The following is a 15,779-nucleotide window of genomic DNA, read 5'->3' on the forward strand; positions in this document are numbered from 1 at the left end:
AGAGTGACCTATGGCTCATTATAACAATAAAATGCACAACCTTGGTGGAGAGGAAAGATGATAATTGTAATTTGCATTATAATGGTAACTTGTCACATGCTGTCTTTTTTTTTTTTTTTTTTTTTTTTCAATGCAGTTTATTCAGGAACCTTGAACAATCCTCGGACCCTGGGGAAAGCCAGCCCACAGCTTAAATAGCCCCTGGGTAGCCAACCCAGGTGTGCCACGTGGGCAATTCAGATAGGTCCACATACATGGAAGCAAGCCAGATCCTCAGTCTTAGCCAAATGTGGAGTTGTTCTTGACAGAGAACACTCACCATCAGGAAGGTGGAAGGTGGAAACCAGCTCCATCTTTAAGGCATAGCATTCCGCAGCTCTCTAGAGTTCCCCCTTTTTGTTTTAGACGCATCAGGCAAGAGTAGAGGTCTGATCTCTGATATTAGAAATAAATTGGGACTTTGTACCGATGTTCATTTAGGTGTCATCCACCCAAAGAGCATCAGACCCGTCTGATACCTTTTTCACAGAGGCGGGACCTGGGGTATCAACCCGCATGCAATCAGACATGCTCTTCTCTGGGTCCAAAGCGGCTGACCCTGAGTGCAGTGCTTAGCCTCGCATCCTGAGCGTAACATTTTAGCTTTTTATGGTATCCAACCATGCTTGGGGCGAATGTCCTACTTCAATGGCTGTAAAGGCCTGAATGATCATGGCTGCATCACACTGTTGTGAGACTCTAATCTTGCATATATACCACAGGCAAACCAAGGAGACCAACACTAGAAGGCCTGCTAATGCTCCCATGCCCGCACATTCCTTCAGATGATTCATGGCTGCAGCAATCCATGATGATAATCCTGTGGCTAGTCCTGCGTCCACTCTGGTAGAATTTACTGTGACAATGGCCACTCTCAGCTGCTCCATCGTAGTATCGAATTCTCCAGTCCAATTACCTAAAATATAGCTCGACAATTGTTTAGATAGATTTGCAGCACAGGAAAAATTCTCATGTTGTATGCTAGTGACTCAAAGTGCAGCATATTTTCATTGACAGCCAAGTTGAGCGATTTGCCATAGGGTATCAATTTGCTCCTGCACGAGGTCACTCCTCTGATTGAACACCATCAAGCTTCCTTTTAGTTGAGCATTAATTCCTTTATGTACAACTAAGGCATGAGCTACATTGGCTAAATGATTATTCAGGGTCTGAGCAGTCTGCCCAGTATGACTCATGGCTAATGCCCCAGTGGTAGCTCCAACAGCCGCCAATGAGATGGTAGTAACAATGGTGGCTGTAGTTCCAAGATCCCTTTTCTGTCTGAAGAGAGTCATAGCATGAGGGGCATCAACAGGCACAGGCACGCAGTGAGGCATGCGAGTAACTAGGGCATACCTAAATTTACTAGCATTCCAGCATTGGGCAAAAAAGCAAGTATCATTACCACAATTACTTGGCTCTATCTGGCTAATAATGAATAAAAATGGGGGATATAGACAAACAGGTGTGGGCTTATAGGAAATATTATGAGAAGCCTTAACCCCCTCGTTGGAACATCCTGCATCAGTTCTAGAACTAGCAGTGGTGGTGTCCGAGCTCTGAGTAGGTTCAGGAGACCATTGCCCCCAGGGGTGAGACGTGCTCCATGCCAATTGACTAACTCCATGTTTTCCTCCACTTTTGAAAGTCATTTAAGGTTCTTAAATTATTTTTTTCCATTTTTTTTAAGTTTTTCATCAATTACACTTTATTCATTCTGCATCCCCCCATAAGCCCCTCCCTCCTCCCCTCCCAATCCCACCCTCCCTCCTCCCTCTGCTTGCATGCCACTCCCCAAGTCCACTAATAGGGGAGGTTCTCCTCTCCTTTCTGATCTTAGTCTGTCAGTTCACATCAAAAGTGGCTGCATTGTCCTCTACTATGGCCTGGTAAGGCTGCTTCCCCCCAGAGGGAGGTGATCAAAGAGCAGGCCAATCAGATTATGTCAGAGGCAGTCCCTCTTCACATTACTATGTAACCCAAATGGACTCTGAACTGCCCTGGGCTACATCTGTGCAGGGGTTCTGGGTTATCTCCATGAATAGTCCTTGGTTAGAGTATGAGTCTCTGGGAAATTCCCTGTGTTCAAATTTTCTTGTTCTGTTGCTCTCCTTGTGGAGACCCTGTCCTCTCCAGCTCTTACTATTTCCCAGTTCTTACCTAAAATTCCATTCACTCTGCCCAACAGTTGCCCATCAGGCTCAGCATCTGCTTTGATAGTCTGAAGGGCAGAGGCTTTCAGAGGCCCTCTGTGGTAGGTTCCTAGATTGTTTCCTGTTTTCTTCTTCTTCTGATGTCCATCCTCTTTGCCTTTCCGGATGGGGATTGGACATTTTAGTTAGGGTCCTCTCTCTTGCTTAGTTTCTTTAGATGCACAGGTTTTAGTGGGTTTGTCCTATGTTGTATGTCTATATGAGTGAGTATATACCATGTGTGTCTTTTTGCTTCTGGGACAACTCACTCAGGATGATCCTCTGCAGATCCCACCATTTACTTGCAAATGTCATGATTTCCTTATTTTTCATTGCTGAGTAATATTCCATTGTGTAGATGTACCACAATTTCTACATCCATTCTTCCGTTGAGGGGCATCTGGGTTGTTTCCAGCTTCTGGCTATTACAAATAAAGCTGCTACAAACATGGTTGAGCAAATGTCCTTTTTGTGTACTTGAGCCTCTTTTGGATATATGCCCAGGAGTGGTATGGCTGGATCTTGAGGAAGCGCTATTCCTAGTTGTCTGAGAAAGCGCAAGATTGATTTCCAGAGTGGTTGTACAAGTTTACATTCCCACCAGCAGTGGAGAAGGGTTCCCCTTTCTCCACAACCTCTCCAGCATGTGTTGTCACTTGAGTTTTTTATTTTGGCCATTCTCATGGGTGTAAGGTGAAATCTCAGGGTTGTTTTGATTTGCATTTCCCTAATGGCTAGTGAGGTTGAGCATTTCTTTAAGTGCTTCTCTGCCATTCGGTATTCCTCTACAGAGAATTCTCTGTTTAGCTCTGTTCCCCATTTTTTAAGTGGAGTACTTGGTTTGCTGCTTTTCAGCTTCTTTAGTTCTTTATATATACTGGATATGAGTCCTCTGTCAGATAAAGGGTTGTTGAAGATTCTTTCCCAATCTGTAGGTGGTCGCTTTGTTTTGATGATGGTCTCTTTTGCTTTGCAGAAGCTTTTCAGTTTCATGAGGTCCCATTTATTGACTGTTGCACTTAGAGCCTGTGCTGTTGGTGTTCTGTTCAGGAAGTTTTCAATGAGTTCTAGGGTATTTCCCACTTTTTTTTCAAGCCGATTTAATGTGTCTGGTTTTATGTTGAGGTCTTTGATCCACTTGGACTTCAGTTTTGTGCAGGGTGACAAGTATGGATCTATTTTCATTTTTCTACATGTAGACATCCAGTTAGACCAGCACCATTTGTTGAAGATGCTATCTTTTTTCCACTGTATGGTCCTGGCATCCTTGTCAAAGATCAGGTGTCCATAAGTGTGTGGGTTTATTTCTGGGTCCTCTGTTTGGTTCCATTGATCCACCATTCTGTTTCTATGCCAGTACCATGCAGTTTTTAAAACTGTTGCTCTATAGTACAACTTAAGATCAGGGATGGAGATACCTTCGGAAGATCTTTTATTATAGAGGATTGTTTTAGCAATTCTGGTTTTCTTGTTATTCCAGATGAAGTTGAGAATTTTTCTTTCCAGGTCTGTAAAGAATTGTGTTGGTAATTTGATGGGCATTGCATTGAATCTGTAGATTGCTTTTGGTAAGATGGCCATTTTTACTATGTTAATCTTGCCAAGCCATGAGCATGGGAGATCTTTCCCTCTTCTCATATCTTCTTCTAATTCTTTCTTCAGAGATTTGAAATTGTTTTCATACAAGTCTTTGACTTCCTTGGTTAGGGTTACTCCGAGGTACCTTATGTCATTTGTGGCTATTGTGAAGGGTGTTGTTTCCCTAATTTCTTTCTCAGCCCTTTTGTCTTCTGTATACAGGAGGGCTACTGATTTTTTTGAGTTAATTTTGTATCCGGCCACTTTGCTGAAGGTGTTTATCAGCTGTAGGAGTTCCCTGGTAGAGTTTTTGGGGTCACTCACATATACTATCATATCATCTGCAAATAGTGATAATTTGACTTCTTCCTTTCCAATTTGTATCCACTTGATCTCCTTCAACTGTCTTATTGCTCTAGCAAGGACTTCCAGTACTATGTTGAAGAGATATGGAGAGAGTGGCCAGCCTTGTCTTGTCCCTGATTTCAGTGGGATTGCTTTAAGTTTCTCTCCGTTCAGTTTGATGTTGGCTATAGGGTTGCTGTATATTGCCTTTACTATGTTTAGATATGTGCCTTGTATCCCTGATCTCTCCAATAATTTGAACATGAATGGATGTTAGATTTTTTCAAAGGCTTTTTCAGCATCTAGGGAGATAATCATGTGGTTTTTTTCTTTCAGTTTGTTAATATGGTGGATCACATTGATGGATTTCCGTATATTGAACCACCCCTGCATACCTGGGATGAAGCCTACTTGGTCATAGTGGATAATATCTTTGATGTGTTCTTGGATTCGGTTTGCAAGTATTTTATTAAGTATTTTTGCATCTATGTTCATAAGGGAGATTGGCCGGAAATTCTCTTTCTTTGTTGAGTCTTTGAGGTTTAGGTACCAAGGTGACTGTGGCTTCATAGAATGAATTTGGTAATATTCCTTCTGTTTCTATTTTGTGGAATAGTTTGAAGAGAATTGGAGTTAGCTCTTCTTTGAAGGTCTGGTAGAATTCTGCGCTGAAGCCATCTAGTCCTGGGTTTATTTGGATGGGAGACTTTTGATGACCGCTTCTATTTCTTTGGGGGATATAGGACTATTTAGTTGATTTACCTGGTCCTGATTCAGCTTTGGTAAGTCAAATCGATCAAGAAAATTGTCCATTTCATTTAGATTTTCAAATTTTGTGGCATATAGACTTTTGAAGTAAGTCCTAATGATTGTTTGGATTTCCTCAGTGTCTGTAGTTATATCCCCCTTTTCATTTTTGATTTTGTTGATTTGGGTGGTGTCTCTCTGCCTTTTAGTTAGCCTGGCTAAGGGTTTGTCGATCTTGTTGATTTTCTCAAAGAACCAGCTCTTGGTTTCATTGATTCTTTGAATTGTTTTATTTGTTTCCAATTGATTGATTTCAGCCCTGAGTTTGATTATTTCCAGCTGTCTACTCCTTCTTGGTGTGTCTGCTTCTTCTTTTTCTAGGGTTTTTAAGTGAGCCATTAGGGTGCTTGAATGAGCTGTCTCGAATTTCTTCTTGAAGGCACTTAGTGCTATGAACTTTCCTCTTAGCACTGCTTTCATTGTGTCCCACAAGTTCAAGTATGTTGTGTCTTCATTTTCATTGATTTCTAGAAAGACTTTAATTTCTTTCTTTATTTCTTCCCTGATCCAGCTTAGTAACAAGTTGTTCAGTTTCCATGTGTGTGTAGGCTTTTTGTTATTTCTGTTATTGTTGAGGTCCAGCTTTATTCCATGGTGATCAGACGAGATACATGGGATTATTTCAATCTTCTTGTATCTGTTGAGGCTTGCTTTGTGACCCACTATATGGTCTATTTTGGAGAAGGTTCCATGAGGTGCTGAGAAGAAGGTAAATTCTTTTGTGTTTGGGTGTAAAGTTCTGTAAATGTCTGTTAGGTCCATTTGATTCATGACCTCTGTCAGAGACATTGTTTCTTTGTTTAATTTCTGTTTTGTTGACCTGTCCTTTGTTGAGAGTGGGGTGTTGAAGTCTCTCACTATTAATGTGTGTGGATCTATATGTACTTTAAATTTTATCAGTGTTTCTTTCACAAATGTGGGTGCCCTTGTATTTGGGGCATAGATGTTCAGGATTGTGATGTCTTCCTGGTGGAATTTTCCCTTGATGAGCATGAAGTGTCCTTCCCCATCTCTTTTTATTAATTTTGGTTGAAAGTCTATTTTATCAGATATTAGAATGGCTACTCCTGCTTGCTTCTTGGGTCCGTTTGCTTGGAAAGTCGTCTTCTAACCCTTTACCCTCAGGTAATGTCTATCTTTGTGTCTTAGGTGTGTTTCTTGTATGCAACAGATTGCTGGGTTTTGTTTACGTATCCATTCTGTTAATCTGTGTCTCTTTACTGGAGAGTTGAGTCCATTGATGTTGAGAGAGATTAATGACCAGTGGCTGTTAGATCTCTTGATTTTGATGTTGGCTGTGGTCATCAGGTTGTGTGCTTGGTTGCTTTTTGTTTTACTGAAGTGAGGTTATTTATTTCCTGTGTTTTCTTGAATGTAGCTAGCTTTCTTGGGTTGTATTTTCCCTTCCAGTGTCTTCTGTAATGCTGGATTTGTTTGTAGGTATTGTTGAAATTTGTTTTTGTCATTGAATATCTTGTTTTCTCCATCTATGAGGACTGAGAGTTTTGCGGGGTATAGTAGCCTTGGCTGACATTTGTGTTCTCTTAGGGTCTGCATGATATCCGTCCAGGCCCTTCTGGCTTTCATAGTCTCTGTTGAAAAGTCAGGTGTGATTCTAATGGGTTTGCCATTATATGTTACTTGGCCTTTTTCCCTTGCAGCTTTTAGTATTTTTTCTTTGTTCTGTATACTTACTGTTTTGATTATTATGTGGCGGGAGGATTTTCTTTTCTGGTCAAATTTGTTGGGTGTTCTGTAGGCCTCATGTATTCTAATTGGCCTCTCCTTTAGCTTGGGGAAATTTTCTTCAATGATTTTGTTGAAAATATTTTCTGGGCCTTGGAGAAGGGAGTCTTGTTTTTCCTCTATACCTATTATTCTTAGGTTTTGTCTTTTCATATTGTCTTGCATTTCTTGGACGGTCTGTGTCAGGAATTTTTCGGATTTAACATTTTCTTTGACAGATACATCGATTTCTTCCATTGTATCTTCTACACCTGAGATTCTTTCTTCCATCTCTTATAGTCTGTTGGTTATGCTTATCTCTGTAGTTCCTGTTTTCTTCCCTAGATTCTTCCTTTCCATTATTTCTTCCATTTGTGTTTTCTTTAATTTTTCCAATTCTATCTTCAGGTCTTGAGTTGTTTTCTTTACTTCCTTCACCTGTCTGATTGTACTTTCCTGTTTTTCTTTTAGTTCCTTCAACTCTGTTTCTATCATTTCATTCAGTGTTTTAAGCATTTCCTTTCTAAAGGCCATAAACTGTTTGGCTGCAGCTTCCTCTATTTCTTTACGGATGGCAATATTCTGTTTGAGTTTATCTTCCTCTACGTCTTTACGAATCTTATTTGTTTCCTCTGTTATCATCTTCATGAGCATACTTGTTAGGTCATCTTCTTGGATTTCAGTTATGGTGGGGTATCCAGGGCTACTTGCCCCTGGGTAACTGGGTTCTGGAGATGCCATATTGCTCTGTCTTTTGTTGCTTGAGCTTTTACGCTGGCCTCTACCCATTGTGTTATCTTAGGTGTTTGGGGTTATTTTCTGGTGGTTCCTGGGGATCCTGTGGTGGAGAGAATCCCCTTTGCAGAAAGCTGGTTTTTCCTGAAGGATGTCTTCTCAGCTTTTTGGGTATAGTCCCTGGATGGCTGGTGTTTTTTCAGGAGTTGCTCACCTCAGGGATATAGACTTGACTGGTAACTGTGGTCTTTGTTAGTCGAGAGGGTTCTCCTCTCACCCAGGGAAGTCCTGAGGGCAGCTGCCCTGTTTCTGGGTTTCTTGTTGTAAATTTAATGATCAGCTGCTGTGACCCAGTTGGACATCAGGCACGCCTCAACTGTTTGTGCCTGTGTCTGGAGCACAGCTGAGTGCTGGCGCCTCGGCCCCACTAGACTGCTAGACTTTTTCTAGGGAAGGATTGGGTGATTTAGGTCAGTAGTTTCCTTCCTTCCCCGTAGATTCTCTGGAGACACGGACTCCCAGTATCTTTTTTTGCCCTGGTGCACACTGCTCAGTGTCCGCCAGCTGGCTGGCCACAGAAACTGCCTGTGCCTGGAGCACAGCTGTGTGATGGTGGCTCAGTCTCTGCCAGCTGTCTGGTGCGCAGAAACTGCCTTTGTCTGCCTTTGCAGCTTTTGGGAGCCTGAGTGCCTCCCTGAGCTGGGTAATTTTCCAGGGACCTTTTCAGGTTGGGGGTGAGCTGAGTGCTCTGAGATCAGACCCGCCGTTTCTATCTCCTGTGGCGAATCAGGCGCACAGGCAGGCAGGGCTCTGTGCTAGAACCTGGGTCCCAGGCTCTGGCTCAGGGCTGGCTCCTGGGGTGCCCGTGGAACCCGCCTGAGTCTTTTCCAGGGGATGTCTGGGTGACCTAAGGCCGGTCCCAATCGTTTCCTGTACCCTGGGGTTATCTCTCGACTGAAAATTCCAGTCTCTGATAGTGTGGTGCACAGGGTTCAGTCTGGGACCTTGACCAGAGACACTGGCTTGTGGCTCTGGGCTGGGGCTGGTGGCCGGCAGCCAAGCGTCTGGCGGAACCGGGATCTCTTCCGCGGTTTAGCTGGGTGAGTTAAAAGCTGATTGAATCCCCCACCGTGGGGTATCCTCTCACCTGGGAAACACAATGACTGTGTTTTATGGCCGAGAGTTCTGATTGCTGGTCACTGTGCTGATCCTGCTGCTGCTGCTGCTCAGAATGAGAGTCCTCCCGGCGCTGCCATCTTGCCCCTCTCCTCACATGCTGTTTAAGCTCTCTGAAAAGATAGTTCAGCACACAAGGTAGAAAACTTGCTCGCCCTTTTGAGTGGTTAGCCCTTATACATGTGATTGGCAGGGTCATCTGGATAGATTATTATGTTTTGGATAGCTTGGAATGCTAGGGCTACACTTAACCCATATTCTGTTTTCTTTACCTAATAAGACAATCAATAACTTTTGTTAATGGTCCTCAAATGATAATTGACATTGAAATGTAAAACATATGTTTGAATCTTTATCTAATGATTATAAGGAAAAGATGTGCCTCTATGACTCTTCTTATAGCTAATTTTGTCAAAATTATTATAGTTGATTTGTAATTGCCCCAGATCTCAGCTGCTTCTAAATAGTCCACTTATATCCAGAGTAATTACAAATTATACCAAACATGTCAAATGAGCACATGAAAAACTTGTATGTACTTAATTTTAAAAACTCCACTTAGAAATTTATCTAAAAATAGGAAATATGTTATTAAAAATCAATGAAATTAAAACATCCAGTGATACATCCAATAAGGAGAATTTCCACCTGAGATAACCTAACAATTAAAAAATAATATGAAAGAATTTCTTTCCATATAGTTCAATTTTGCAGGTGCAATCCAACCTCATTCAATATATTTGCTTCATTTCTATCACAATGAGATAGAAATGATTAAGTAATTATCATACCAACAAACTAGGTCACATTCCTTTAGGGAATCAGTGCTTTCCCACATTTAAACCCCCAGTGACCAGCATTGTGCCAACTCTGACAGAAAATTAATGTTAAAGTCACTGTTAAGGACTTTAATAGTAATTCTCCAAAATGTGTAGATTAGATAGCAAAATGGAACTCCAAAATATGAATGCATTTACAGATAGATTCTTTAAAGGACAATAGTCAGATAAAATGAGGCCATGAGATTATGCACTGCTCCATTTAGGCTGTTCCCTCTAAAAGAGGAAAACTGAGTACATGAAAGGACACCAAGATGCTTTTGAACAGAGACAAAGAAAAACCAAGTTTTACACCTATAAACCATGAGAAAAGGCCTCAACAAAACTGAAAATTCCCCACATCTGGCTTTCACATATACAGCCTTCAGAACTAAGAGAAAAAAAAAACCACTGCTGTGTAAGCTATGTTGGTATTGTTTATCCTAATAAATAATGCATAGTAAGTAGTAGGGGGCTAAAAGACCAAGGAAACAGGAGGAAGTAGTGAATAGTACCTTAAGAGATTAGGACTCGACTCAATATTTTTCAAAACTCAATCTTATGATATATATATATATATATATATATATATATATATATATATACATGATAACAGGTCTCAGAAAAGCATCATTTTAAAGAATATGTAAATATTATTAAAATTTCAGAAGCATGAAAAAAAAAGAGATTAGGACTCTACGGAAAATGACAGAGCATGCTGAACATTTAAGAAAGAGAGAAAAAAAAGTTTTTTTTTTCTTACAAAGTAAAGAGTATTTTATTCAAATAGTCAACAAATATGGATGCAGCCTATTATGAATCCATATTGATGCACAACAGTGGTTCTCAACCTTTCAAATGCTGTGACCCTTTCATAGAGTCTCTCAAGGTAATTTTTTTTCTCCAGGAAAAAAAAATTGTTTCCTACTTCATAACTGTTATTTTGCTACTTTTATACATAATAATGTAAATATCAGATCTGCTTATGGTCTTAAGCGACCCCTGTTAAAGGGTTCTTTGACCCACAGAGGGGTTGCAGCTCACAGGTTAAAAAACACTGGTCTATGTGAGCATCTTTTGGATATATGCCTAGGAGAGGTATAGTAAGATCTTGGAGTAGCACTATTAATTAATTAATTAATCAATTTATTTATTTATTTATTTTTACTTTTTCTTTTTTCTTTTTTTAATAATAGTTACATTTTATTAACTTTGTATCCCAGCTGTATTCTGCTCCCTCATTCCCTCCCAACCCCACCCTCTTTCCCTGCCCCTTTCAAATCCACTGATAGGGGAAAACATCCTCCCTTTTCATCTGATCCTAGCTTATCAGGTATATTCAGGCCTGTCCACAAAGTCCTCCTGTGTGGCCTAGCAGGGATGCTCCCAATTGTCAGAGAAAGGGCCAGATTGAGTTCCAAAGTTATTGTACAAGTTTACATTGCCACCAGCAATGAAGGAGGGTTTCCATTTTTCCGCATCTTCTCCAGCATGTGTTGTCACGAGTTTTTAATCATAGCCATTCTGATGGATGTAAGGTGAAATCTCAGGGTCATTTTGATTTGCATTTCCCTGACAGCTAAGGATGTTGGGCACTTCTTTAAGGGTTTTTCTGCCATTCTTTATTCCTCTATTGAGAATTCTGTTTAGCTCTGTACCTCATTTTTTTATTAAATTTTTATTTTTTACATTAATTACAGTTTATTCACTTTGTATCCCAGGTGTAGCATCCTCCCTCATTCTCTCCCAATCCTACTCTCCCTCCCTCATCTCCTCCCATTCTTATCTCCAAGACCACTAGTAGGGGAGGTCCTCCTCCCCTTCCTTCTGATCCTAGCTTATCAGTTCTCATCAGGACTGGCTGCATTGTCTTCCTCCTTGACCTGGAAAGGCTGTTACCCCATCAGTGGAAGGTGATCAAAGAGCTAGCCACTGATTTCATGTCACAGACAGTGCCTGTTCCCCTTACTAGGAAATCCATTTGGATACTGAGCTTCCATGGGCTATATATGAGCAGGGATTCTAGGTTTTCTCCATGAATGGTCCTTGGTTGTAGTATCAGTCTCAAAAAAGACACCTGTGCCCAGATATTTTGGTTCTGTTGCTCTCCTTATGGAGCTCCTGTCCTCTCCAGGTCTTACTATCTGACTCTGCCCAACAGTGTATCAAAGCAGATGGTGAAATTCATAATCAAATTTTGGGCAGAGTGCAGGAAATCTTATGTGCCACATTTTTAATTGGATTACTTGATTTGTTGCTGTTTAACTTCTTGAGTTTTTTTTTTTATATATTCTGAATATTAGCCCTCTGTCAGATACAGGGTTAGAGAAAATCCTTTCCCAATCTGTAGACTGTTGTTTTGTTCTGATGACAGTGTACTTTGCTTTATAGAAACATTTCAGTTTCATGAGGATCCATATATTGAATGTTGATCTTAGAGCTTCTGTTGTTGGTGTTCTGTTAGGAAGTTGTCTCCTGTTCCATTTACTCAACCATGTTCCTAGCAGCTTTTTTTGTAATAGCCAGAAGTAGGATAAAATCCAGATGTCCCTCAGCGGAGGAATGGATACAGAAATTGTGGTACATTTACACAATGCAATACTACTCAGCAATTAAAAACAAGGAAATAATGATACTTGCAGGAAAATGGTGGGAACTAGAAAAGATCATCCTGAGTGAGTATCCCAGAAGCAGAAAGACACACATGGTATATACTCACTTATGTGTACATATTAGACATATACAATAATCACACTAAAATCTGTCCATTTAAAGAAGCTAAGCAACAAGTAGGACACTGGGTAAGATGTTCAGTACTCATTCAGAAAGCCAAATGGGATGAACATAGGAATAGGGAGAAAACAGGGAGCCAACCACAAAAGGACGCTGAAAGACTGTACCCAATAGGGTATCAAAGTAGATGCTGAGACTCATAGCCAAACATTGGGCAGAGTGCAGGGAATCTTATGAAATAAGGGGAAGATAGAAAGATGTGGAGGGGACAGGAGCTCCACAAGGAGAGCAACAAATCCAAAAATCTAAACCCAGGAGTCTTTTCTGAGACTGATACTCCAACCAAGGACCATTTATTGAGATAATCTAGAACCCCTGCTCAGATGTAGCCCATGGCAGCTCAATGTCCAAGTGGGTTCCCTAGTAATAGCAGTAGGGACTGTCTCTGACACAAACTCATTGGCTGGCTCTTTGATCCAAGTCCTGAGTGGGAAGCAGCCTTACCAGACCACAGAAGACAATGGAGACATTCCTGAGAAGATTGATAGGCTGGTGTCAGAGGGAAAGGGTGGAGGACTTCCCCTACCAGTGCACTGAGGGAGTGGCATGGATGGAGAAGGGGGAGGGAGGGTGGGACTGAGTGGGAAAGAGCTACAGGGGGGCTACAACTTGAATAAACTGTAATTAATAAAAAAATTGGAAACAGCCTACAGTGGCTCCACCCTCTGTAAGATGATAAAATGACTGACCTATATGGTGGTACCTAGCACATCCCACTATACCAGATGAGAAATTTCTATAACAAGGGCTTTTTTATCATACATTTAATGGACATCTTGCTCCCAGAGACGACAGTGCTGTTCAGTGTGGTGGACTACTTTTTGGGCCATGGTCTAAAGTTTGACCAAGCACACCTCTACAAGGATGGGACAGATGCCATCCAAGATGTGCATGTGAAGGTCCTCATGCACCAGTGGGTTGAGCAAGACATGGATAAATAAATTCCTAGAGAGGATGAAATATTTGCCATCCTGAGCCACTTGGAGGCTTATGGAAAACAGCTATAGCTTATCACCAAAGGTCCGTTCTGCTAGTGGACAAAGGCAAGAACATGTAGGCTCTGGATTGGTAGCAACTCTTCGATGTACTCATCGTCCAGGCAAACAAGCCCCACATTTTCAACAACTGGCACAAACCTTTTCAAAAGCTTGATGAGAAGGGTTCCCTCCACTGGGACCATACAACTCACCTAGAAAAAGGGCAAGATCCATCAGCAGGAAAGCCTGTTTGATTCCCTTCTTCTCACAGAATGGTGAGGGCCACATATTCTCTGCTGTGGTGACCACCACTACAGTGACCTAACCAATGTCTTCTGACGCATAGCTGGTGCATCATCCCCGAGATGGAGCATGGTCTATGCATCATCAACACAGAACAGCACATGCATTCATTGGCCTGGCAGCAGGCTCTCACTCAGCTGCTAGAGAGCATGCAGACTTGTCAGGATGCAGAGTCATGGCAGGTGCTGGCTACTGGGATGAAGGAGCAGCAGGAACTGAGATAGATCACAAAGGCCCTGTTCAATGCTCAGTTAGGGAGCATCTTCCCCAACCCTACCTACTTCTCCAGGCTCTTCATGTGCTTCTCCTACCTCTACATGGCCTCACTCAACAGTTTGCTTAACCACTGTGTAGACGTCACTTTCTACCTGCACCACACACCCCTGAAGCATGAGGCACTCCTCTGCGATGAAACAGCTGCATGAACGCACCCTTTCTTGGTAACATGGCTCACATCTCATGAAGGCACTTTTATCGTTCTGGACAGTCCATCTGTCCTTTCAGCCCCAGACACCCTGACAAACAAAAAGAGTGGTCTCTATCTTCCAGAAGACAAAGAAGGAGGAGGAGGAGGAAGGGGAGGAGTAGAAGGAGGGGAAAAGAAAGAGAAGAAGAAGAAGAAAAAGAAGAAAAGAAGAAGTAGTAGTAGAAGAAGAAATAATTACACTAGTCGAAGTTAAAAGGAGGACCACCCCTAAGTATTTAACTAGGAGGTTTTCAAACGTGTGCTACAGAATGGAAGGGAAATTCTGCTCACTCCCAGGAAACCCTTAGTTAAACGCCAGGAATCTATAAGAACTAATGATCCATGAACGTCCAGCTGACTGTTCCTACCCAGTCCAGTCTATGTCAGTTGCTGGCATGTGTTCCTGTGTTTTTCACTCCACAGCTCAATTATTTCTCTGGAGTTTTGATGTTTGGTTACAGTATCACCGCAGGTAGTTTCTTCTTAAACACTCTCCCTAGTTTCTTTTCTTCATTATCATCAGACATCCCTTGAACAGTAATGGTCTTCCTGTTGTTTCTATGGCTTATTTATTGAATCCATATATGTATATAATCTTCAGTGTCAGCAAGAGGACATTCATCACCCTTAGTTCTATCAGAGAAAAGGTGAAAGAGTGGAAATTCTGGCTAGTAGATATACCATGCAATTTACTTACTTTCGTGAAGCAGCTTGAGTGAAGAAGCTGCAAGAGAGCCTTGGGAAGCAGGTGGCAACTGAGTCCTATTTGGGGCTTAGTGCCTGAGTAGAGTCATCATTTCAATGTTTATATGAAGACTACTTGAAAACCACTTTAGAAACAGGTAGTATAAAATAGGACTGGAGATAGGTAAATGGCAGTAGAAGTAAGGAAATGTCAGATCCCATTCGAAGAGTAGACACATGGAAAAACTGGTGAGAGATGCAGAGTGGCTATCTCAAAGGAATGATAGTTTGTTTTTCTTTATTCTTATGAATGCTATATATATGTATATAATATATGATCATACCTAATCTCTATTCTCTGCCCTCTAACTTTCCTCAGTTCCCCCCTCCACATATCTTCCTTCCAATTTTATGCCTTTCCTAGAAAATGGTGTTATAACTAAGTTATTGCTGCTCATGTATACAGGGGTTTAAGAGCATCCAGTAAAACATGAAAATCCTACCAGTGACCACATCCACCAAAAAGAATGACCCTCCCTCCTAAGTGACAATTGACTGCCAATATTTTCTGTGTAAAAAGTGGGCTTTGGAGATTTTATCTCTCATCTATATTGGAATTGGGTCTTTCTTGATCTTGTGCAGGGAACCACAGACACTGTATTTCAAGAAAGTGATCAGTGTGTCTTGTCTAGAATAGAACCTTTTATGGGACTCTGGTAGGGCCTCTGGCCCTTACATTCTGCTTCCTCTTTATTGATGTTTTCTGAGTCTTGGAAGGGAAATACTGATACAGTTGCCTAATACCTTCGTGAGATACCTTGGTATTATTTATAATCCACTTAATTTAAATCAATTGTGCAGACTGCTAGTAAGTACTCCACACCAGGACATATATCCATTGTTTGGGCTATATAATAACCATCAGTAAGTTACAATTATTGACCTCAGAAACAAATACCCCATTGAGAAAACAGATTATAAGAAATTAACTATTTTGTCAAGCTCCAAGAATAATGCTAGACACATGCTATCGAAATCCAAGATGGAAACTGCTTCAGAAACATTTGTAGTAAGTAACTAAGGATGAACTTTCACCATCGACCTAGGGGAAGTGGCTGAAGTGTACTGTAGCTGCAATTTG

At 41.3% G+C, this 15,779-nt stretch overlaps 1 pseudogene; it reads left to right on the forward strand.

Moving 5' to 3' along the window:
• Positions 1-13,951, forward strand: part of LOC110540885 (5'-nucleotidase domain-containing protein 2-like) — a 38,769-nt pseudogene extending 24,818 nt beyond the window's left edge.
• The last annotated feature ends 1,828 nt before the right edge of the window (positions 13,952-15,779 follow it).

This window comes from Meriones unguiculatus, chromosome 10, assembly GCF_030254825.1.
Source record: "Meriones unguiculatus strain TT.TT164.6M chromosome 10, Bangor_MerUng_6.1, whole genome shotgun sequence".
Classification (NCBI taxonomy): Eukaryota; Metazoa; Chordata; class Mammalia; order Rodentia; family Muridae; genus Meriones; species Meriones unguiculatus.